Source organism: Musa acuminata, chromosome BXJ1-8 (genome assembly GCF_036884655.1).
Source record: "Musa acuminata AAA Group cultivar baxijiao chromosome BXJ1-8, Cavendish_Baxijiao_AAA, whole genome shotgun sequence".
Lineage (NCBI taxonomy): Eukaryota > Viridiplantae > Streptophyta > Magnoliopsida > Zingiberales > Musaceae > Musa > Musa acuminata.
The window spans coordinates 39,160,158-39,180,165 of record NC_088334.1 but is presented as its reverse complement, the minus strand read 5'-3'; the positions used below and the strand labels follow the sequence as shown (position 1 = coordinate 39,180,165).

Sequence of the window (20,008 nt, the reverse complement as noted above, 5' to 3'; positions counted from 1 at the left end):
TTAAAAGAGAGTTTTAAGTAAGTCTTTTGGCCGCTCGGGGCGCAAAAAGGAGTGCAACACGAGGACTTCCCACGGGGTCACCCATCCTAGAACCATGTCTGGTCATTGTATGTTTTATGAAGAAATTTTTAGATGATGATTTCATTATTCTCCTGCTATATATATGTTAATGACATATTTATTGTTGGCCATAATGCTGGAAAAATTGAAAAGCTTAAAAGAGAGTTTAAGTAAGTCTTTTGGCCGCTCGGGGCGCAAAAAGGAGTGCAACACGAGGACTTCCCAGGTGGTCACCCATCCTAGTACTACTCTCGCCCAAGCACGCTTAACTTCGGAGTTCTGATGGGATCCGGTGCTGGTATGATCGCACTCGTTTTGTGTGCGTCGTCCCTCGCCTTTGTGCACGTCGCGGACGGCGCATCGACGACCGGAGCCCCGAAACCTCTCGAACGATCTCGGAATCGTCATTGTCGGATCCATCCGATGCCCACGAGGCCGACCGCGTACCGGAAACGGCAAGCGCGCGCCGAAACCATCGGGACTTTCTCGAACGAACTCGGAATCGCTATTGCGGCCCCATTCCGGAAAGCTCTCTCCGAGCCCCACGAGACTGACTATGTAGCGGTCACGGCAAATTCCGAGGCCCAAAACCATCGCCTCGGAGGTCGACGGGAGAGGTTTTGGCCGCTCGGGGCGCAAACAAGAGTGCAACACGAGGACTTCCCAGGGGGTCACCCATCCTAGAACCATGTCTGGTCATTGTATGTTTTATGAAGAAATTTTTAGATGATGACTTCATTATTCTCCTGCTATATATATGTTAATGACATATTTATTGTTGGCCATAATGCTGGAAAAATTGAAAAGCTTAAAAGAGAGTTTTAAGCAAGTCTTTTGGCCGCTCGGGGCGCAAAAAGGAGTGCAACACGAGGACTTCCCAGGGGGTCACCCATCCTAGTACTACTCTCGCCCAAGCACGCTTAACTTCGGAGTTCTGATGGGATCCGGTGCTGGTATGATCGCACTCATTTTGTGTGCGTCGTCCCTCGCCTTTGTGCACGTCGCGGACGGCGCATCGACGACCGGAGCCCCGAAACCTCTCGAACGATCTCGGAATCGCCATTGTCGGATCCCTCCGATGCCCACGAGGCCGACCGCGTACCGGACACGGCAAGCGCGCGCCGAAACCATCGGGACTTTCTCGAACGAACTCGGAATCGCTATTGCGGCCCCATTCCGGAAAGCTCTCTCCGAGCCCCACGAGACTGACTGCGTAGCGGTCACGGCAAATTCCGAGGCCCAAAACCATCGCCTCGGAGGTCGACGGGAGAGGTTTTGGCCGCTCGGGGCGCAAAAAGGAGTGCAACACGAGGACTTCCCAGGGGGTCACCCATCCTAGAACCATGTCTGGTCATTGTATGTTTTATGAAGAAATTTTTAGATGATGATTTCATTATTCTCCTGCTATATATATGTTAATGACATATTTATTGTTGGCCATAATGCTCGAAAAATTGAAAAGCTTTAAAGAGAGTTTTAAGTAAGTCTTTTGGCCGCTCGGTGCGCAAAAAAGAGTGCAACACGAGGACTTCCCAGGGGGTCACCCATCCTAGAACCATGTCTGGTCATTGTATGTTTTATGAAGAAATTTTTAGATGATGATTTCATTATTCTCCTGCTATATATATGTTAATGACATATTTATTGTTGGCCATAATGCTGGAAAAATTGAAAAGCTTAAAAGAGAGTTTTAAGTAAGTCTTTTGGCCGCTCGGGGCGCAAAAAGGAGTGCAACACGAGGACTTCCCAGGGGGTCACCCATCCTAGTACTACTCTCGCCCAAGCACGCTTAACTTCGGAGTTCTGATGGGATCCGGTGCTGGTATGATCGCACTCGTTTTGTGTGCGTCGTCCCTCGCCTTTGTGCACGTCGCGGACGGCGCATCGACGACCGGAGCCCCGAAACCTCTCGAACGATCTCGGAATCGCCATTGTCGGATCCCTCCGATGCCCACGAGGCCGACCGTGTACCGGACACGGCAAGCGCGCGCCGAAACCATCGGGACTTTCTCGAACGAACTCGGAATCGCTATTGCGGCCCCATTCCGGAAAGCTCTCTCCGAGCCCCACGAGACTGACTGCGTAGCGGTCACGGCAAATTCCGAGGCCCAAAACCATCGCCTCGGAGGTCGACGGGAGAGGTTTTGGCGGCTCGGGGAGCAAAAATGAGTGCAACACGAGGACTTCCCAGGGGGTCACCCATCCTAGAACCATGTCTGGTCATTGTATGTTTTATGAAGAAATTTTTAGATGATGATTTCATTATTCTCCTGCTATATATATGTTAATGACATATTTATTGTTGGCCATAATGCTGGAAAAATTGAAAAGCTTAAAAGAGAGTTTAAGTAAGTCTTTTGGCCGCTCGGGGCGCAAAAAGGAGTGCAACACGAGGACTTCCCAGGGGGTCACCCATCCTAGTACTACTCTCGCCCAAGCACGCTTAACTTCGGAGTTCTGATGGGATCCGGTGCTGGTATGATCGCACTCGTTTTGTGTGCGTCGTCCCTCGCCTTTGTGCACGTCGCGGACGGCGCATCGACGACCGGAGCCCCGAAACCTCTCGAACGATCTCGGAATCGTCATTGTCGGATCCATCCGATGCCCACGAGGCCGACCGCGTACCGGACACGGCAAGCGTGCGCCGAAACCATCGGGACTTTCTCGAACGAACTCGGAATCGCTATTGCGGCCCCATTCCGTAAAGCTCTCTCCGAGCCCCACGAGACTGACTATGTAGCGGTCACGGCAAATTCCGAGGCCCAAAACCATCGCCTCGGAGGTCGACGGGAGAGGTTTTGGCCGCTCGGGGCGCAAACAAGAGTGCAACACGAGGACTTCCCAGGGGGTCACCCATCCTAGAACCATGTCTGGTCATTGTATGTTTTATGAAGAAATTTTTAGATGATGACTTCATTATTCTCCTGCTATATATATGTTAATGACATATTTATTGTTGGCCATAATGCTGGAAAAATTGAAAAGCTTAAAAGAGAGTTTTAAGCAAGTCTTTTGGCCGCTCGGGGCGCAAAAAGGAGTGCAACACGAGGACTTCCCAGGGGGTCACCCATCCTAGTACTACTCTCGCCCAAGCACGCTTAACTTCGGAGTTCTGATGGGATCCGGTGCTCGTATGATCGCACTCATTTTGTGTGCGTCGTCCCTCGCCTTTGTGCACGTCGCGGACGGCGCATCGACGACCGGAGCCCCGAAACCTCTCGAACGATCTCGGAATCGCCATTGTCGGATCCCTCCGATGCCCACGAGGCCGACCGTGTACCGGACACGGCAAGCGCGCGCCGAAACCATCGGGACTTTCTCGAACGAACTCGGAATCGCTATTGCGGCCCCATTCCGGAAAGCTCTCTCCGAGCCCCACGAGACTGACTGCGTAGCGGTCACGGCAAATTCCGAGGCCCAAAACCATCGCCTCGGAGGTCGACGGGAGAGGTTTTGGCGGCTCGGGGAGCAAAAAGGAGTGCAACACGAGGACTTCCCAGGGGGTCACCCATCCTAGAACCATGTCTGGTCATTGTATGTTTTATGAAGAAATTTTTAGATGATGATTTCATTATTCTCCAGCTATATTTATGTTAATGACATATTTATTGTTGGCCATAATGCTGGAAAAATTGAAAAGCTTAACAGAGAGTTTTAAGTAAGTCTTTTGGCCGCTCGGGGCGCAAAAAGGAGTGCAACACGAGGACTTCCCAGGGGGTCACCCATCCTAGAACCATGTCTGGTCATTGTATGTTTTATGAAGAAATTTTTAGATGATGATTTCATTATTCTCCTGCTATATATATGTTAATGACATATTTATTGTTGGCCATAATGCTGGAAAAATTGAAAAGCTTAAAAGAGAGTTTTAAGTAAGTCTTTTGGCCGCTCGGGGCGCAAAAAGGAGTGCAACACGAGGACTTCCCAGGGGGTCACCCATCCTAGTACTACTCTCGCCCAAGCACGCTTAACTTAGGAGTTCTGATGGGATCCGGTGCTGGTATGATCGCACTCGTTTTGTGTGCGTCGTCCCTCGCCTTTGTGCACGTCGCGGACGGCGCATCGACGACCGGAGCCCCGACACCTCTCGAAAGATCGCGGAATCGTCATTGTCGGATCCATCCGATGCCCACGAGGTCTACCGCGTACCGGACACGGCAAGCGCGCGCCGAAACCATCGGGACTTTCTCGAACGAACTCGGAATCGCTATTGCGGCCCCATTCCGGAAAGCTCTCTCCGAGCCCCACGAGACTGACTGCTTAGCGGTCACGGCAAATTCCGAGGCCCAAAACCATCGCCTCGGAGGTCGACGGGAGAGGTTTTGGCCGCTCGGGGCGCAAAAAGGAGTGCAACACGAGGACTTCCCAGGGGGTCACCCATCCTAGAACCATGTCTGGTCATTGTATGTTTTATGAAGAAATTTTTAGATGATGATTTCATTATTCTCCTGCTATATATATGTTAATGACATATTTATTGTTGGCCATAATGCTCGAAAAATTGAAAAGCTTTAAAGAGAGTTTTAAGTAAGTCTTTTGGCCGCTCGGGGCGCAAAAAGGAGTGCAACACGAGGACTTCCCAGGGGGTCACCCATCCTAGGTCTACTCTCGCCCAAGCACGCTTAACTTCGGAGTTCTGATGGGATCCGGTGCTGGTATGATCGCACTCGTTTTGTGTGCGTCGTCCCTCGCCTTTGTGCACGTCGCGGACGGCGCATCGACGACCGGAGCCCCGAAACCTCTCGAACGATCTTGGAATCGCCATTGTCGGATCCCTCCGATGCCCACGAGGCCGACCGCATACCGGACACGGCAAGCGCGTGCCGAAACCATCGGGACTTTCTCGAACGAACTCGGAATCGCTATGGCGGCCCCATTCCGGAAAGCTCTCTCCGAGCCCCACGAGACTGACTGCGTAGCTGTCATGGCAAATTCCGAGGCCCAAAACCATCGCCTCGGAGGTCGACGGGAGAGGTTTTGGCGGCTCGGGGAGCAAAAAGGAGTGCAACACGAGGACTTCCCAGGGGGTCACCCATCCTAGAACCATGTCTGGTCATTGTATGTTTTATGAAGAAATTTTTAGATGATGATTTCATTATTCTCCTGCTATATATATGTTAATGACATATTTATTGTTGGCCATAATGCTTGAAAAATTGAAAAGCTTAAAAGAGAGTTTAAGTAAGTCTTTTGGCCGCTCGGGGCGCAAAAAGGAGTGCAACACGAGGACTTCCCAGGGGGTCACCCATCCTAGTACTACTCTCGCCCAAGCACGCTTAACTTCGGAGTTCTGATGGGATCCGGTGCTGGTATGATCGCACTCGTTTTGTGTGCGTCGTCCCTCGCCTTTGTGCACGTCGCGGACGGCGCATCGACGACCGGAGCCCTGAAACCTCTCGAACGATCTCGGAATCGTCATTGTCGGATCCATCTGATGCCCACGAGGCCGACCGCGTACCGGACACGGCAAGCGCGCGCCGAAACCATCGGGACTTTCTCGAACGAACTCGGAATCGCTATTGCGGCCCCATTCCGGAAAGCTCTCTCCGAGCCCCACGAGACTGACAGCGTAGCGGTCACGGCAAATTCCGAGGCCCAAAACCATCGCCTCGGAGGTCGACGGGAGAGGTTTTGGCCGCTCAGGGCGCAAAAAGGAGTGCAACATGAGGACTTCCCAGGGGGTCACCCATCCTAGAACCATGTCTGGTCATTGTATGTTTTATGAAGAAATTTTTAGATGATGATTTCATTATTCTCCTGCTATATATATGTTAATGACATATTTATTGTTGGCCATAATGCTCGAAAAATTGAAAAGCTTTAAAGAGAGTTTTAAGTAAGTCTTTTGGCTGTTCGGGGCGCAAAAAGGAGTGCAACACGAGGACTTCCCAGGGGGTCACCCATCCTAGTACTACTCTCGCCCAAGCACGCTTAACTTCGGAGTTCTGATGGGATCCGGTGCTGGTATGATCGCACTCGTTTTGTGTGCGTCGTCCCTCGCCTTTGTGCACGTCGCGGACGGCGCATCGACGACCGGAGCCCCGAAACCTCTCGAACGATCTCGGAATCGCCATTGTCGGATCCCTCCGATGCCCACGAGGCCGACCGCGTACCGGACACGGCAAGCGCGCGCCGAAACCATCGGGACTTTCTCGAACGAACTCGGAATCGCTATTGCGGCCCCATTCCGGAAAGCTCTCTCCGAGCCCCACGAGACTGACGACGTAGCGGTCATGGCAAATTCCGAGGCCCAAAACCATCGCCTCGGAGGTCGACGGGAGAGGTTTTGGCCGCTCGGGGCGCAAAAAGGAGTGCAACACGAGGACTTCCCACGGGGTCACCCATCCTAGAACCATGTCTGGTCATTGTATGTTTTATGAAGAAATTTTTAGATGATGATTTCATTATTCTCCTGCTATATATATGTTAATGACATATTTATTGTTGGCCATAATGCTGGAAAAATTGAAAAGTTTAAAAGAGAGTTTCAAGTAAGTCTTTTGGCCGCTCGGGGCGCAAAAAGGAGTGCAACACGAGGACTTCCCAGGGGGTCACCCATCCTAGTTCTACTCTCGCCCAAGCACGCTTAACTTCGGAGTTCTGATGGGATCCGGTGCTGGTATGATCGCACTCGTTTTGTGTGCGTCGTCCCTCGCCTTTGAGCACGTCGCGGACGGCGCATCGACGACCGGAGCCCCGAAACCTCTCGAACGATCTCGGAATCGTCATTGTCGGATCCATCCGATGCCCACGAGGTCTACCGCGTACCGGACACGGCAAGCGCGCGCCGAAACCATCGGGACTTTCTCGAACGAACTCGGAATCGCTATTGCGGCCCCATTCCGGAAAGCTCTCTCCGAGCCCCACGAGACTGACTGTGTAGCGGTCACGGCAAATTCCGAGGCCCAAAACCATCGCCTCGGAGGTCGACGGGAGAGGTTTTGGCCGCTCGGGGCGCAAAAAGGAGTGCAACACGAGGACTTCCCAGGGGGTCACCCATCCTAGAACCATGTCTGGTCATTGTATGTTTTATGAAGAAATTTTTAGATGATGATTTCATTATTCTCCTGCTATATATATGTTAATGACATATTTATTGTTGGCCATAATGCTGGAAAAATTGAAAAGCTTAAAAGAGAGTTTAAGTAAGTCTTTTGGCCGCTCGGGGCGCAAAAAGGAGTGCAACACGAGGACTTCCCAGGGGGTCACCCATCCTAGTACTACTCTCGCCCAAGCACGCTTAACTTCGGAGTTCTGATGGGATCCGGTGCTGGTATGATCGCACTCGTTTTGTGTGCGTCGTCCCTCGCCTTTGTGCACGTCGCGGACGGCGCATCGACGACCGGAGCCCCGAAACCTCTCGAACGATCTCGGAATCGTCATTGTCGGATCCATCCGATGCCCACGAGGCCGACCGCGTACCGAACACGGCAAGCGCGCGCCGAAACCATCGGGACTTTCTCGAACGAACTCGGAATCGCTATTGCGGCCCCATTCCGGAAAGCTCTCTCCGAGCCCCACGAGACTGACTATGTAGCGGTCACGGCAAATTCCGAGGCCCAAAACCATCGCCTCGGAGGTCGACGGGAGAGGTTTTGGCCGCTCGGGGCGCAAACAAGAGTGCAACACGAGGACTTCCCAGGGGGTCACCCATCCTAGAACCATGTCTGGTCATTGTATGTTTTATGAAGAAATTTTTAGATGATGACTTCATTATTCTCCTGCTATATATATGTTAATGACATATTTATTGTTGGCCATAATGCTGGAAAAATTGAAAAGCTTAAAAGAGAGTTTTAAGCAAGTCTTTTGGCCGCTCGGGGCGCAAAAAGGAGTGCAACACGAGGACTTCCCAAGGGGTCACCCATCCTAGTACTACTCTCGCCCAAGCACGCTTAACTTCGGAGTTCTGATGGGATCCGGTGCTGGTATGATCGCACTCGTTTTGTGTGCGTCGTCCCTCGCCTTTGTGCACGTCGCGGACGGCGCATCGATGACCGGAGCCCCGAAACCTCTCGAACGATCTCGGAATCGCCATTGTCGGATCCCTCCGATGCCCACGAGGCCGACCGTGTACCGGACACGGCAAGCGCGCGCCGAAACCATCGGGACTTTCTCGAACGAACTCGGAATCGCTATTGCGGCCCCATTCCGGAAAGCTCTCTCCGAGCCCCACGAGACTGACTGCGTAGCGGTCACGGCAAATTCCGAGGCCCAAAACCATCGCCTCGGAGGTCGACGGGAGAGGTTTTGGCGGCTCGGGGAGCAAAAAGGAGTGCAACACGAGGACTTCCCAGGGGGTCACCCATCCTAGAACCATGTCTGGTCATTGTATGTTTTATGAAGAAATTTTTAGATGATGATTTCATTATTCTCCAGCTATATTTATGTTAATGACATATTTATTGTTGGCCATAATGCTGGAAAAATTGAAAAGCTTAAAAGAGAGTTTTAAGTAAGTCTTTTGGCCGCTCGGGGCGCAAAAAGGAGTGCAACACGAGGACTTCCCAGGGGGTCACCCATCCTAGTACTACTCTCGCCCAAGCACGCTTAACTTCGGAGTTCTGATGGGATCCGGTGCTGGTATGATCGCACTCGTTTTGTGTGCGTCGTCCCTCGCCTTTGTGCACGTCGCGGACGGCGCATCGACGACCGGAGCCCCGAAACCTCTCGAACGATCTCGGAATCGTCATTGTCGGATCCATCCGATGCCCACGAGGCCGACCGCGTACCGGACACGGCAAGCGCGCGCCGAAACCATCGGGACTTTCTCGAACGAACTCGGAATCGCTATTGCGGCCCCATTCCGGAAAGCTCTCTCCGAGCCCCACGAGACTGACTATGTAGCGGTCACGGCAAATTCCGAGGCCCAAAACCATCGCCTCGGAGGTCGACGGGAGAGGTTTTGGCGGCTCGGGGAGCAAAAAGGAGTGCAACACGAGGACTTCCCAGGGGGTCACCCATCCTAGAACCATGTCTGGTCATTGTATGTTTTATGAAGAAATTTTTATATGATGATTTCATTATTCTCCTGCTATATATATGTTAATGACATATTTATTGTTGGCCATAATGCTGGAAAAATTGAAAAGCTTAAAAGAGAGTTTAAGTAAGTCTTTTGGCCGCTCGGGGCGCAAAAAGGAGTGCAACACGAGGACTTCCCAGGGGGTCACCCATCCTAGTACTACTCTCGCCCAAGCACGCTTAACTTCGGAGTTCTGATGGGATCCGGTGCTGGTATGATCGCACTCGTTTTGTGTGCGTCGTCCCTCGCCTTTGTGAACGTCGCGGACGGCGCATCGACGACCGGAGCCCCGAAACCTCTCGAACGATCTCGGAATCGTCATTGTCGGATCCATCCGATGCCCACGAGGCCGACCGCGTACCGGACACGGCAAGCGCGCGCCGAAACCATCGGGACTTTCTCGAACGAACTCGGAATCGCTATTGCGGCCCCATTCCGGAAAGCTCTCTCCGAGCCCCACGAGACTGACAGCGTAGCGGTCATGGCAAATTCCGAGGCCCAAAACCATCGCCTCGGAGGTCGACGGGAGAGGTTTTGGCCGCTCAGGGCGCAAAAAGGAGTGCAACACGAGGACTTCCCAGGGGGTCACCCATCCTAGAACCATGTCTGGTCATTGTATGTTTTATGAAGAAATTTTTAGATGATGATTTCATTATTCTCCTGCTATATATATGTTAATGACATATTTATTGTTGGCCATAATGCTCGAAAAATTGAAAAGCTTTAAAGAGAGTTTTAAGTAAGTCTTTTGGCCGCTCGGGGCGCAAAAAGGAGTACAACACGAGGACTTCCTAGGTCACCCATCCTAGTACTACTCTCGCCCAAGCACGCTTAACTTCGGAGTTCTGATGGGATCCGGTGCTGGTATGATCGCACTCGTTTTGTGTGCGTCGTCCCTCGCCTTTGTGCACGTCGCGGACGGCGCATCGACGACCGGAGCCCCGAAACCTCTCGAACGATCTCGGAATCGCCATTGTCGGATCCCTCCGATGCCCACGAGGCCGATCGCGTACCGGACACGGCAAGCGCGCGCCGAAACCATCGGGACTTTCTCGAACGAACTCGGAATCGCTATTGCGGCCCCATTCCGGAAAGCTCTCTCCGAGCCCCACGAGACTGACTGCGTAGCGGTCATGGCAAATTCCGAGGCCCAAAACCATCGCCTCGGAGGTCGACGGGAGAGGTTTTGGCTGCTCGGGGCGCAAAAAGGAGTGCAACACGAGGACTTCCCACGGGGTCACCCATCCTAGAACCATGTCTGGTCATTGTATGTTTTATGAAGAAATTTTTAGATGATGATTTCATTATTCTCCTGCTATATATATGTTAATGACATATTTATTGTTGGCCATAATGCTGGAAAAATTGAAAAGCTTAAAAGAGAGTTTCAAGTAAGTCTTTTGGCCGCTCGGGGCGCAAAAAGGAGTGCAACACGAGGACTTCCCAGGGGGTCACCCATCCTAGTACTACTCTCGCCCAAGCACGCTTAACTTCGGAGTTCTGATGGGATCCGGTGCTGGTATGATCGCACTCGTTTTGTGTGCGTCGTCCCTCGCCTTTGTGCACGTCGCGGACGGCGCATCGACGACCGGAGCCCCGAAACCTCTCGAACGATCTCGGAATCGCCATTGTCGGATCCCTCCGATGCCCACGAGTTCGACCGCGTACCGGACACGGCAAGCGCGCGCCGAAACCATCGGGACTTTCTCGAACGAACTCGGAATCGCTATTGCGGCCCCATTCCGGAAAGCTCTCTCCGAGCCCCACGAGACTGACGACGTAGCGGTCATGGCAAATTCCGAGGCCCAAAACCATCGCCTCGGAGGTCGACGGGAGAGGTTTTGGCCGCTCGGGGCGCAAAAAGGAGTGCAACACGAGGACTTCCCACGGGGTCACCCATCCTAGAACCATGTCTGGTCATTGTATGTTTTATGAAGAAATTTTTAGATGATGATTTCATTATTCTCCTGCTATATATATGTTAATGACATATTTATTGTTGGCCATAATGCTGGAAAAATTGAAAAGCTTAAAAGAGAGTTTCAAGTAAGTCTTTTGGCCGCTCGGGGCGCAAAAAGGAGTGCAACACGAGGACTTCCCAGGGGGTCACCCATCCTAGTTCTACTCTCGCCCAAGCACGCTTAACTTCGGAGTTCTGATGGGATCCGGTGCTGGTATGATCGCACTCGTTTTGTGTGCGTCGTCCCTCGCCTTTGTGCACGTCGCGGACGGCGCATCGACGACCGGAGCCCCGAAACCTCTCGAACGATCTCGGAATCGTCATTGTCGGATCCATCCGATGCCCACGAGGTCTACCGCGTACCGGACACGGCAAGCGCGCGCCGAAACCATCGGGACTTTCTCGAACGAACTCGGAATCGCTATTGCGGCCCCATTCCGGAAAGCTCTCTCCGAGCCCCACGAGACTGACTATGTAGCGGTCACGGCAAATTCCGAGGCCCAAAACCATCGCCTCGGAGGTCGACGGGAGAGGTTTTGGCCGCTCGGGGCGCAAACAAGAGTGCAACATGAGGACTTCCCAGGGGGTCACCCATCCTAGAACCATGTCTGGTCATTGTATGTTTTATGAAGAAATTTTTAGATGATGACTTCATTATTCTCCTGCTATATATATGTTAATGACATATTTATTGTTGGCCATAATGCTGGAAAAATTGAAAAGCTTAAAAGAGAGTTTTAAGCAAGTCTTTTGGCCGCTCGGGGCGCAAAAAGGAGTGCAACACGAGGACTTCCCAGGGGGTCACCCATCCTAGTACTACTCTCGCCCAAGCACGCTTAACTTCGGAGTTCTGATGGGATCCGGTGCTGGTATGATCGCACTCGTTTTGTGTGCGTCGTCCCTCGCCTTTGTGCACGTCGCGGACGGCGCATCGACGACCGGAGCCCCGAAACCTCTCGAACGATCTCGGAATCGCCATTGTCGGATCCCTCCGATGCCCACGAGGCCGACCGTGTACCGGACACGGCAAGCGCGCGCCGAAACCATCGGGACTTTCTCGAACGAACTCGGAATCGCTATTGCGGCCCCATTCCGGAAAGCTCTCTCCGAGCCCCACGAGACTGACTGCGTAGCGGTCACGGCAAATTCCGAGGCCCAAAACCATCGCCTCGGAGGTCGACGGGAGAGGTTTTGGCCGCTCGGGGCGCAAACAAGAGTGCAACACGAGGACTTCCCAGGGGGTCACCCATCCTAGAACCATGTCTGGTCATTGTATGTTTTATGAAGAAATTTTTAGATGATGACTTCATTATTCTCCTGCTATATATATGTTAATGACATATTTATTGTTGGCCATAATGCTGGAAAAATTGAAAAGCTTAAAAGAGAGTTTTAAGCAAGTCTTTTGGCCGCTCGGGGCGCAAAAAAGAGTGCAACACGAGGACTTCCCAGGGGGTCACCCATCCTAGTACTACTCTCGCCCAAGCACGCTTAACTTCGGAGTTCTGATGGGATCCGGTGCTGGTATGATCGCACTCGTTTTGTGTGCGTCGTCCCTCGCCTTTGTGCACGTCGCGGACGGCGCATCGACGACCGGAGCCCCGAAACCTCTCGAACGATCTCGGAATCGCCATTGTCGGATCCCTCCGATGCCCACGAGGCCGACCGTGTACCGGACATGGCAAGCGCGCGCCGAAACCATCGGGACTTTCTCGAACGAACTCGGAATCGCTATTGCGGCCCCATTCCGGAAAGCTCTCTCCGAGCCCCACGAGACTGACTGCGTAGCGGTCACGGCAAATTCCGAGGCCCAAAACCATCGCCTCGGAGGTCGACGGGAGAGGTTTTGGCGGCTCGGGGAGCAAAAAGGAGTGCAACACGAGGACTTCCCAGGGGGTCACCCATCCTAGAACCATGTATGGTCATTGTATGTTTTATGAAGAAATTTTTAGATGATGATTTCATTATTCTCCAGCTATATTTATGTTAATGACATATTTATTGTTGGCCATAATGCTGGAAAAATTGAAAAGCTTAAAAGAGAGTTTTAAGTAAGTCTTTTGGCCGCTCGGGGCGCAAAAAGGAGTGCAACACGAGGACTTCCCCGGGGGTCACCCATCCTAGTACTACTCTCGCCCAAGCAAGCTTAACTTCGGAGTTCTGATGGGATCCGGTGCTGGTATGATCGCACTCGTTTTGTGTGCGTCGTCCCTCGCCTTTGTGCACGTCGCGGACGGCGCATCGACGACCGGAGCCCCGAAACCTCTCGAACGATCTCGGAATCGTCATTGTCGGATCCATCCGATGCCCACGAGGCCGACCGTGTACCGGACACGGCAAGCGCGCGCCGAAACCATCGGGACTTTCTCGAACGAACTCGGAATCGCTCTTGCGGCCCCATTCCGGAAAGCTCTCTCCGAGCCCCACGAGACTGACTATGTAGCGGTCACGGCAAATTCCGAGGCCCAAAACCATCGCCTCGGAGGTCGACGGGAGAGGTTTTGGCGGCTCGGGGAGCAAAAAGGAGTGCAACACGAGGACTTCCCAGGGGGTCACCCATCCTAGAACCATGTCTGGTCATTGTATGTTTTATGAAGAAATTTTTAGATGATGATTTCATTATTCTCCTGCTATATATATGTTAATGACATATTTATTGTTGGCCATAATGCTGGAAAAATTGAAAAGCTTAAAAGAGAGTTTAAGTAAGTCTTTTGGCCGCTCGGGGCGCAAAAAGGAGTGCAACACGAGGACTTCCCAGGGGGTCACCCATCCTACTACTACTCTCGCCCAAGCACGCTTAACTTCGGAGTTCTGATGGGATCCGGTGCTGGTATGATCGCACTCGTTTTGTGTGCGTCGTCCCTCGCCTTTGTGAACGTCGCGGACGGCGCATCGACGACCGGAGCCCCGAAACCTCTCGAACGATCTCGGAATCGTCATTGTCGGATCCATCCGATGCCCACGAGGCCGACCGCGTACCGGACACGGCAAGCGCGCGCCGAAACCATCGGGACTTTCTCGAACGAACTCGGAATCGCTATTGCGGCCCCATTCCGGAAAGCTCTCTCCGAGCCCCACGAGACTGACAGCGTAGCGGTCATGGCAAATTCCGAGGCCCAAAACCATCGCCTCGGAGGTCGACGGGAGAGGTTTTGGCCGCTCAGGGCGCAAAAAGGAGTGCAACACGAGGACTTCCCAGGGGGTCACCCATCCTAGAACCATGTCTGGTCATTGTATGTTTTATGAAGAAATTTTTAGATGATGATTTCATTATTCTCCAGCTATATTTATATTAATGACATATTTATTGTTGGCCATAATGCTGGAAAAATTGAAAAGCTTAAAAGAGAGTTTTAAGTAAGTCTTTTGGCCGCTCGGGGCGCAAAAAGGAGTGCAACACGAGGACTTCCCAGGGGGTCACCCATCCTAGTACTACTCTCGCCCAAGCACGCTTAACTTCGGAGTTCTGATGGGATCCGGTGCTGGTATGATCGCACTCGTTTTGTGTGCGTCGTCCCTCGCCTTTGTGCACGTCGCGGACGGCGCATCGACGACCGGAGCCCCGAAACCTCTCGAACGATCTCGGAATCGTCATTGTCGGATCCATCCGATGCCCACGAGGCCGACCGCGTACCGGACACGGCAAGCGCGCGCCGAAACCATCGGGACTTTCTCGAACGAACTCGGAATCGCTATTGCGGCCCCATTCCGGAAAGCTCTCTCCGAGCCCCACGAGACTGACTATGTAGCGGTCACGGCAAATTCCGAGGCCCAAAACCATCGCCTCGGAGGTCGACGGGAGAGGTTTTGGCGGCTCGGGGAGCAAAAAGGAGTGCAACACGAGGACTTCCCAGGGGGTCACCCATCCTAGAACCATGTCTGGTCATTGTATGTTTTATGAAGAAATTTTTATATGATGATTTCATTATTCTCCTGCTATATATATGTTAATGACATATTTATTGTTGGCCATAATGCTGGAAAAATTGAAAAGCTTAAAAGAGAGTTTAAGTAAGTCTTTTGGCCGCTCGGGGCGCAAAAAGGAGTGCAACACGAGGACTTCCCAGGGGGTCACCCATCCTAGTACTACTCTCGCCCAAGCACGCTTAACTTCGGAGTTCTGATGGGATCCGGTGCTGGTATGATCGCACTCGTTTTGTGTGCGTCGTCCCTCGCCTTTGTGAACGTCGCGGACGGCGCATCGACGACCGGAGCCCCGAAACCTCTCGAACGATCTCGGAATCGTCATTGTCGGATCCATCCGATGCCCACGAGGCCGACCGCGTACCGGACACGGCAAGCGCGCGCCGAAACCATCGGGACTTTCTCGAACGAACTCGGAATCGCTATTGCGGCCCCATTCCGGAAAGCTCTCTCCGAGCCCCACGAGACTGACAGCGTAGCGGTCATGGCAAATTCCGAGGCCCAAAACCATCGCCTCGGAGGTCGACGGGAGAGGTTTTGGCCGCTCAGGGCGCAAAAAGGAGTGCAACACGAGGACTTCCCAGGGGGTCACCCATCCTAGAACCATGTCTGGTCATTGTATGTTTTATGAAGAAATTTTTAGATGATGATTTCATTATTCTCCTGCTATATATATGTTAATGACATATTTATTGTTGGCCATAATGCTCGAAAAATTGAAAAGCTTTAAAGAGAGTTTTAAGTAAGTCTTTTGGCCGCTCGGGGCGCAAAAAGGAGTACAACACGAGGACTTCCTAGGTCACCCATCCTAGTACTACTCTCGCCCAAGCACGCTTAACTTCGGAGTTCTGATGGGATCCGGTGCTGGTATGATCGCACTCGTTTTGTGTGCGTCGTCCCTCGCCTTTGTGCACGTCGCGGACGGCGCATCGACGACCGGAGCCCCGAAACCTCTCGAACGATCTCGGAATCGCCATTGTCGGATCCCTCCGATGCCCACGAGGCCGACCGCGTACCGGACACGGCAAGCGCGCGCCGAAACCATCGGGACTTTCTCGAACGAACTCGGAATCGCTATTGCGGCCCCATTCCGGAAAGCTCTCTCCGAGCCCCACGAGACTGACTGCGTAGCGGTCATGGCAAATTCCGAGGCCCAAAACCATCGCCTCGGAGGTCGACGGGAGAGGTTTTGGCTGCTCGGGGCGCAAAAAGGAGTGCAACACGAGGACTTCCCACGGGGTCACCCATCCTAGAACCATGTCTGGTCATTGTATGTTTTATGAAGAAATTTTTAGATGATGATTTCATTATTCTCCTGCTATATATATGTTAATGACATATTTATTGTTGGCCATAATGCTGGAAAAATTGAAAAGCTTAAAAGAGAGTTTCAAGTAAGTCTTTTGGCCGCTCGGGGCGCAAAAAGGAGTGCAACACGAGGACTTCCCAGGGGGTCACCCATCCTAGTACTACTCTCGCCCAAGCACGCTTAACTTCGGAGTTCTGATGGGATCCGGTGCTGGTATGATCGCACTCGTTTTGTGTGCGTCGTCCCTCGCCTTTGTGCACGTCGCGGACGGCGCATCGACGACCGGAGCCCCGAAACCTCTCGAACGATCTCGGAATCGCCATTGTCGGATCCCTCCGATGCCCACGAGTTCGACCGCGTACCGGACACGGCAAGCGCGCGCCGAAACCATCGGGACTTTCTCGAACGAACTCGGAATCGCTATTGCGGCCCCATTCCGGAAAGCTCTCTCCGAGCCCCACGAGACTGACGACGTAGCGGTCATGGCAAATTCCGAGGCCCAAAACCATCGCCTCGGAGGTCGACGGGAGAGGTTTTGGCCGCTCGGGGCGCAAAAAGGAGTGCAACACGAGGACTTCCCACGGGGTCACCCATCCTAGAACCATGTCTGGTCATTGTATGTTTTATGAAGAAATTTTTAGATGATGATTTCATTATTCTCCTGCTATATATATGTTAATGACATATTTATTGTTGGCCATAATGCTGGAAAAATTGAAAAGCTTAAAAGAGAGTTTCAAGTAAGTCTTTTGGCCGCTCGGGGCGCAAAAAGGAGTGCAACACGAGGACTTCCCAGGGGGTCACCCATCCTAGTTCTACTCTCGCCCAAGCACGCTTAACTTCGGAGTTCTGATGGGATCCGGTGCTGGTATGATCGCACTCGTTTTGTGTGCGTCGTCCCTCGCCTTTGTGCACGTCGCGGACGGCGCATCGACGACCGGAGCCCCGAAACCTCTCGAACGATCTCGGAATCGTCATTGTCGGATCCATCCGATGCCCACGAGGTCTACCGCGTACCGGACACGGCATGCGCGCGCCGAAACCATCGGGACTTTCTCGAACGAACTCGGAATCGCTATTGCGGCCCCATTCCGGAAAGCTCTCTCCGAGCCCCACGAGACTGACTATGTAGCGGTCACGGCAAATTCCGAGGCCCAAAACCATCGCCTCGGAGGTCGACGGGAGAGGTTTTGGCCGCTCGGGGCGCAAACAAGAGTGCAACATGAGGACTTCCCAGGGGGTCACCCATCCTAGAACCATGTCTGGTCATTGTATGTTTTATGAAGAAATTTTTAGATGATGACTTCATTATTCTCCTGCTATATATATGTTAATGACATATTTATTGTTGGCCATAATGCTGGAAAAATTGAAAAGCTTAAAAGAGAGTTTTAAGCAAGTCTTTTGGCCGCTCGGGGCGCAAAAAGGAGTGCAACACGAGGACTTCCCAGGGGGTCACCCATCCTAGTACTACTCTCGCCCAAGCACGCTTAACTTCGGAGTTCTGATGGGATCCGGTGCTGGTATGATCGCACTCGTTTTGTGTGCGTCGTCCCTCGCCTTTGTGCACGTCGCGGACGGCGCATCGACGACCGGAGCCCCGAAACCTCTCGAACGATCTCGGAATCGCCATTGTCGGATCCCTCCGATGCCCACGAGGCCGACCGTGTACCGGACACGGCAAGCGCGCGCCGAAACCATCGGGACTTTCTCGAACGAACTCGGAATCGCTATTGCGGCCCCATTCCGGAAAGCTCTCTCCGAGCCCCACGAGACTGACTGCGTAGCGGTCACGGCAAATTCCGAGGCCCAAAACCATCGCCTCGGAGGTCGACGGGAGAGGTTTTGGCCGCTCGGGGCGCAAACAAGAGTGCAACACGAGGACTTCCCAGGGGGTCACCCATCCTAGAACCATGTCTGGTCATTGTATGTTTTATGAAGAAATTTTTAGATGATGACTTCATTATTCTCCTGCTATATATATGTTAATGACATATTTATTGTTGGCCATAATGCTGGAAAAATTGAAAAGCTTAAAAGAGAGTTTTAAGCAAGTCTTTTGGCCGCTCGGGGCGCAAAAAAGAGTGCAACACGAGGACTTCCCAGGGGGTCACCCATCCTAGTACTACTCTCGCCCAAGCACGCTTAACTTCGGAGTTCTGATGGGATCCGGTGCTGGTATGATCGCACTCGTTTTGTGTGCGTCGTCCCTCGCCTTTGTGCACGTCGCGGACGGCGCATCGACGACCGGAGCCCCGAAACCTCTCGAACGATCTCGGAATCGCCATTGTCGGATCCCTCCGATGCCCACGAGGCCGACCGTGTACCGGACATGGCAAGCGCGCGCCGAAACCATCGGGACTTTCTCGAACGAACTCGGAATCGCTATTGCGGCCCCATTCCGGAAAGCTCTCTCCGAGCCCCACGAGACTGACTGCGTAGCGGTCACGGCAAATTCCGAGGCCCAAAACCATCGCCTCGGAGGTCGACGGGAGAGGTTTTGGCGGCTCGGGGAGCAAAAAGGAGTGCAACACGAGGACTTCCCAGGGGGTCACCCATCCTAGAACCATGTATGGTCATTGTATGTTTTATGAAGAAATTTTTAGATGATGATTTCATTATTCTCCAGCTATATTTATGTTAATGACATATTTATTGTTGGCCATAATGCTGGAAAAATTGAAAAGCTTAAAAGAGAGTTTTAAGTAAGTCTTTTGGCCGCTCGGGGCGCAAAAAGGAGTGCAACACGAGGACTTCCCAGGGGGTCACCCATCCTAGTACTACTCTCGCCCAAGCAAGCTTAACTTCGGAGTTCTGATGGGATCCGGTGCTGGTATGATCGCACTCGTTTTGTGTGCGTCGTCCCTCGCCTTTGTGCACGTCGCGGACGGCGCATCGACGACCGGAGCCCCGAAACCTCTCGAACGATCTCGGAATCGTCATTGTCGGATCCATCCGATGCCCACGAGGCCGACCGTGTACCGGACACGGCAAGCGCGCGCCGAAACCATCGGGACTTTCTCGAACGAACTCGGAATCGCTCTTGCGGCCCCATTCCGGAAAGCTCTCTCCGAGCCCCACGAGACTGACTATGTAGCGGTCACGGCAAATTCCGAGGCCCAAAACCATCGCCTCGGAGGTCGACGGGAGAGGTTTTGGCGGCTCGGGGAGCAAAAAGGAGTGCAACACGAGGACTTCCCAGGGGGTCACCCATCCTAGAACCATGTCTGGTCATTGTATGTTTTATGAAGAAATTTTTAGATGATGATTTCATTATTCTCCTGCTATATATATGTTAATGACATATTTATTGTTGGCCATAATGCTGGAAAAATTGAAAAGCTTAAAAGAGAGTTTAAGTAAGTCTTTTGGCCGCTCGGGGCGCAAAAAGGAGTGCAACACGAGGACTTCCCAGGGGGTCACCCATCCTACTACTACTCTCGCCCAAGCACGCTTAACTTCGGAGTTCTGATGGGATCCGGTGCTGGTATGATCGCACTCGTTTTGTGTGCGTCGTCCCTCGCCTTTGTGAACGTCGCGGACGGCGCATCGACGACCGGAGCCCCGAAACCTCTCGAACGATCTCGGAATCGTCATTGTCGGATCCATCCGATGCCCACGAGGCCGACCGCGTACCGGACACGGCAAGCGCGCGCCGAAACCATCGGGACTTTCTCGAACGAACTCGGAATCGCTATTGCGGCCCCATTCCGGAAAGCTCTCTCCG

The 20,008-nt window shown here is 52.7% G+C and overlaps 30 pseudogenes; all 30 read right to left on the bottom strand.

Moving 5' to 3' along the window:
- Positions 1 to 261: 261 nt before the first annotated feature.
- LOC135591028 (5S ribosomal RNA) lies at positions 262 to 372 on the bottom strand (annotated as a pseudogene).
- Positions 373 to 916: 544 nt separating this feature from the next.
- On the bottom strand, positions 917 to 1,027 carry LOC135591089 (5S ribosomal RNA; annotated as a pseudogene).
- A 758-nt stretch (positions 1,028 to 1,785) lies between these two features.
- On the bottom strand, positions 1,786 to 1,896 carry LOC135591088 (5S ribosomal RNA; annotated as a pseudogene).
- Positions 1,897 to 2,439: 543 nt separating this feature from the next.
- On the bottom strand, positions 2,440 to 2,550 carry LOC135591087 (5S ribosomal RNA; annotated as a pseudogene).
- Positions 2,551 to 3,094: 544 nt separating this feature from the next.
- LOC135591570 (5S ribosomal RNA) lies at positions 3,095 to 3,205 on the bottom strand (annotated as a pseudogene).
- A 758-nt stretch (positions 3,206 to 3,963) lies between these two features.
- Positions 3,964 to 4,074, bottom strand: LOC135591560 (5S ribosomal RNA; annotated as a pseudogene).
- A 544-nt stretch (positions 4,075 to 4,618) lies between these two features.
- On the bottom strand, positions 4,619 to 4,729 carry LOC135591755 (5S ribosomal RNA; annotated as a pseudogene).
- Positions 4,730 to 5,272: 543 nt separating this feature from the next.
- On the bottom strand, positions 5,273 to 5,383 carry LOC135591086 (5S ribosomal RNA; annotated as a pseudogene).
- A 544-nt stretch (positions 5,384 to 5,927) lies between these two features.
- Positions 5,928 to 6,038, bottom strand: LOC135591085 (5S ribosomal RNA; annotated as a pseudogene).
- A 544-nt stretch (positions 6,039 to 6,582) lies between these two features.
- On the bottom strand, positions 6,583 to 6,693 carry LOC135591646 (5S ribosomal RNA; annotated as a pseudogene).
- A 543-nt stretch (positions 6,694 to 7,236) lies between these two features.
- Positions 7,237 to 7,347, bottom strand: LOC135591084 (5S ribosomal RNA; annotated as a pseudogene).
- Positions 7,348 to 7,891: 544 nt separating this feature from the next.
- Positions 7,892 to 8,002, bottom strand: LOC135591350 (5S ribosomal RNA; annotated as a pseudogene).
- A 544-nt stretch (positions 8,003 to 8,546) lies between these two features.
- On the bottom strand, positions 8,547 to 8,657 carry LOC135591083 (5S ribosomal RNA; annotated as a pseudogene).
- Positions 8,658 to 9,200: 543 nt separating this feature from the next.
- Positions 9,201 to 9,311, bottom strand: LOC135591082 (5S ribosomal RNA; annotated as a pseudogene).
- Positions 9,312 to 9,855: 544 nt separating this feature from the next.
- On the bottom strand, positions 9,856 to 9,963 carry LOC135591767 (5S ribosomal RNA; annotated as a pseudogene).
- A 544-nt stretch (positions 9,964 to 10,507) lies between these two features.
- LOC135591081 (5S ribosomal RNA) lies at positions 10,508 to 10,618 on the bottom strand (annotated as a pseudogene).
- A 544-nt stretch (positions 10,619 to 11,162) lies between these two features.
- LOC135591645 (5S ribosomal RNA) lies at positions 11,163 to 11,273 on the bottom strand (annotated as a pseudogene).
- Positions 11,274 to 11,817: 544 nt separating this feature from the next.
- LOC135591078 (5S ribosomal RNA) lies at positions 11,818 to 11,928 on the bottom strand (annotated as a pseudogene).
- A 544-nt stretch (positions 11,929 to 12,472) lies between these two features.
- On the bottom strand, positions 12,473 to 12,583 carry LOC135591339 (5S ribosomal RNA; annotated as a pseudogene).
- A 544-nt stretch (positions 12,584 to 13,127) lies between these two features.
- On the bottom strand, positions 13,128 to 13,238 carry LOC135591440 (5S ribosomal RNA; annotated as a pseudogene).
- Positions 13,239 to 13,781: 543 nt separating this feature from the next.
- On the bottom strand, positions 13,782 to 13,892 carry LOC135591495 (5S ribosomal RNA; annotated as a pseudogene).
- Positions 13,893 to 14,436: 544 nt separating this feature from the next.
- LOC135591077 (5S ribosomal RNA) lies at positions 14,437 to 14,547 on the bottom strand (annotated as a pseudogene).
- A 543-nt stretch (positions 14,548 to 15,090) lies between these two features.
- On the bottom strand, positions 15,091 to 15,201 carry LOC135591076 (5S ribosomal RNA; annotated as a pseudogene).
- A 544-nt stretch (positions 15,202 to 15,745) lies between these two features.
- Positions 15,746 to 15,853, bottom strand: LOC135591766 (5S ribosomal RNA; annotated as a pseudogene).
- A 544-nt stretch (positions 15,854 to 16,397) lies between these two features.
- On the bottom strand, positions 16,398 to 16,508 carry LOC135591075 (5S ribosomal RNA; annotated as a pseudogene).
- A 544-nt stretch (positions 16,509 to 17,052) lies between these two features.
- On the bottom strand, positions 17,053 to 17,163 carry LOC135591644 (5S ribosomal RNA; annotated as a pseudogene).
- A 544-nt stretch (positions 17,164 to 17,707) lies between these two features.
- On the bottom strand, positions 17,708 to 17,818 carry LOC135591074 (5S ribosomal RNA; annotated as a pseudogene).
- Positions 17,819 to 18,362: 544 nt separating this feature from the next.
- Positions 18,363 to 18,473, bottom strand: LOC135591338 (5S ribosomal RNA; annotated as a pseudogene).
- Positions 18,474 to 19,017: 544 nt separating this feature from the next.
- On the bottom strand, positions 19,018 to 19,128 carry LOC135591041 (5S ribosomal RNA; annotated as a pseudogene).
- A 543-nt stretch (positions 19,129 to 19,671) lies between these two features.
- LOC135591493 (5S ribosomal RNA) lies at positions 19,672 to 19,782 on the bottom strand (annotated as a pseudogene).
- Positions 19,783 to 20,008: the final 226 nt, after the last annotated feature.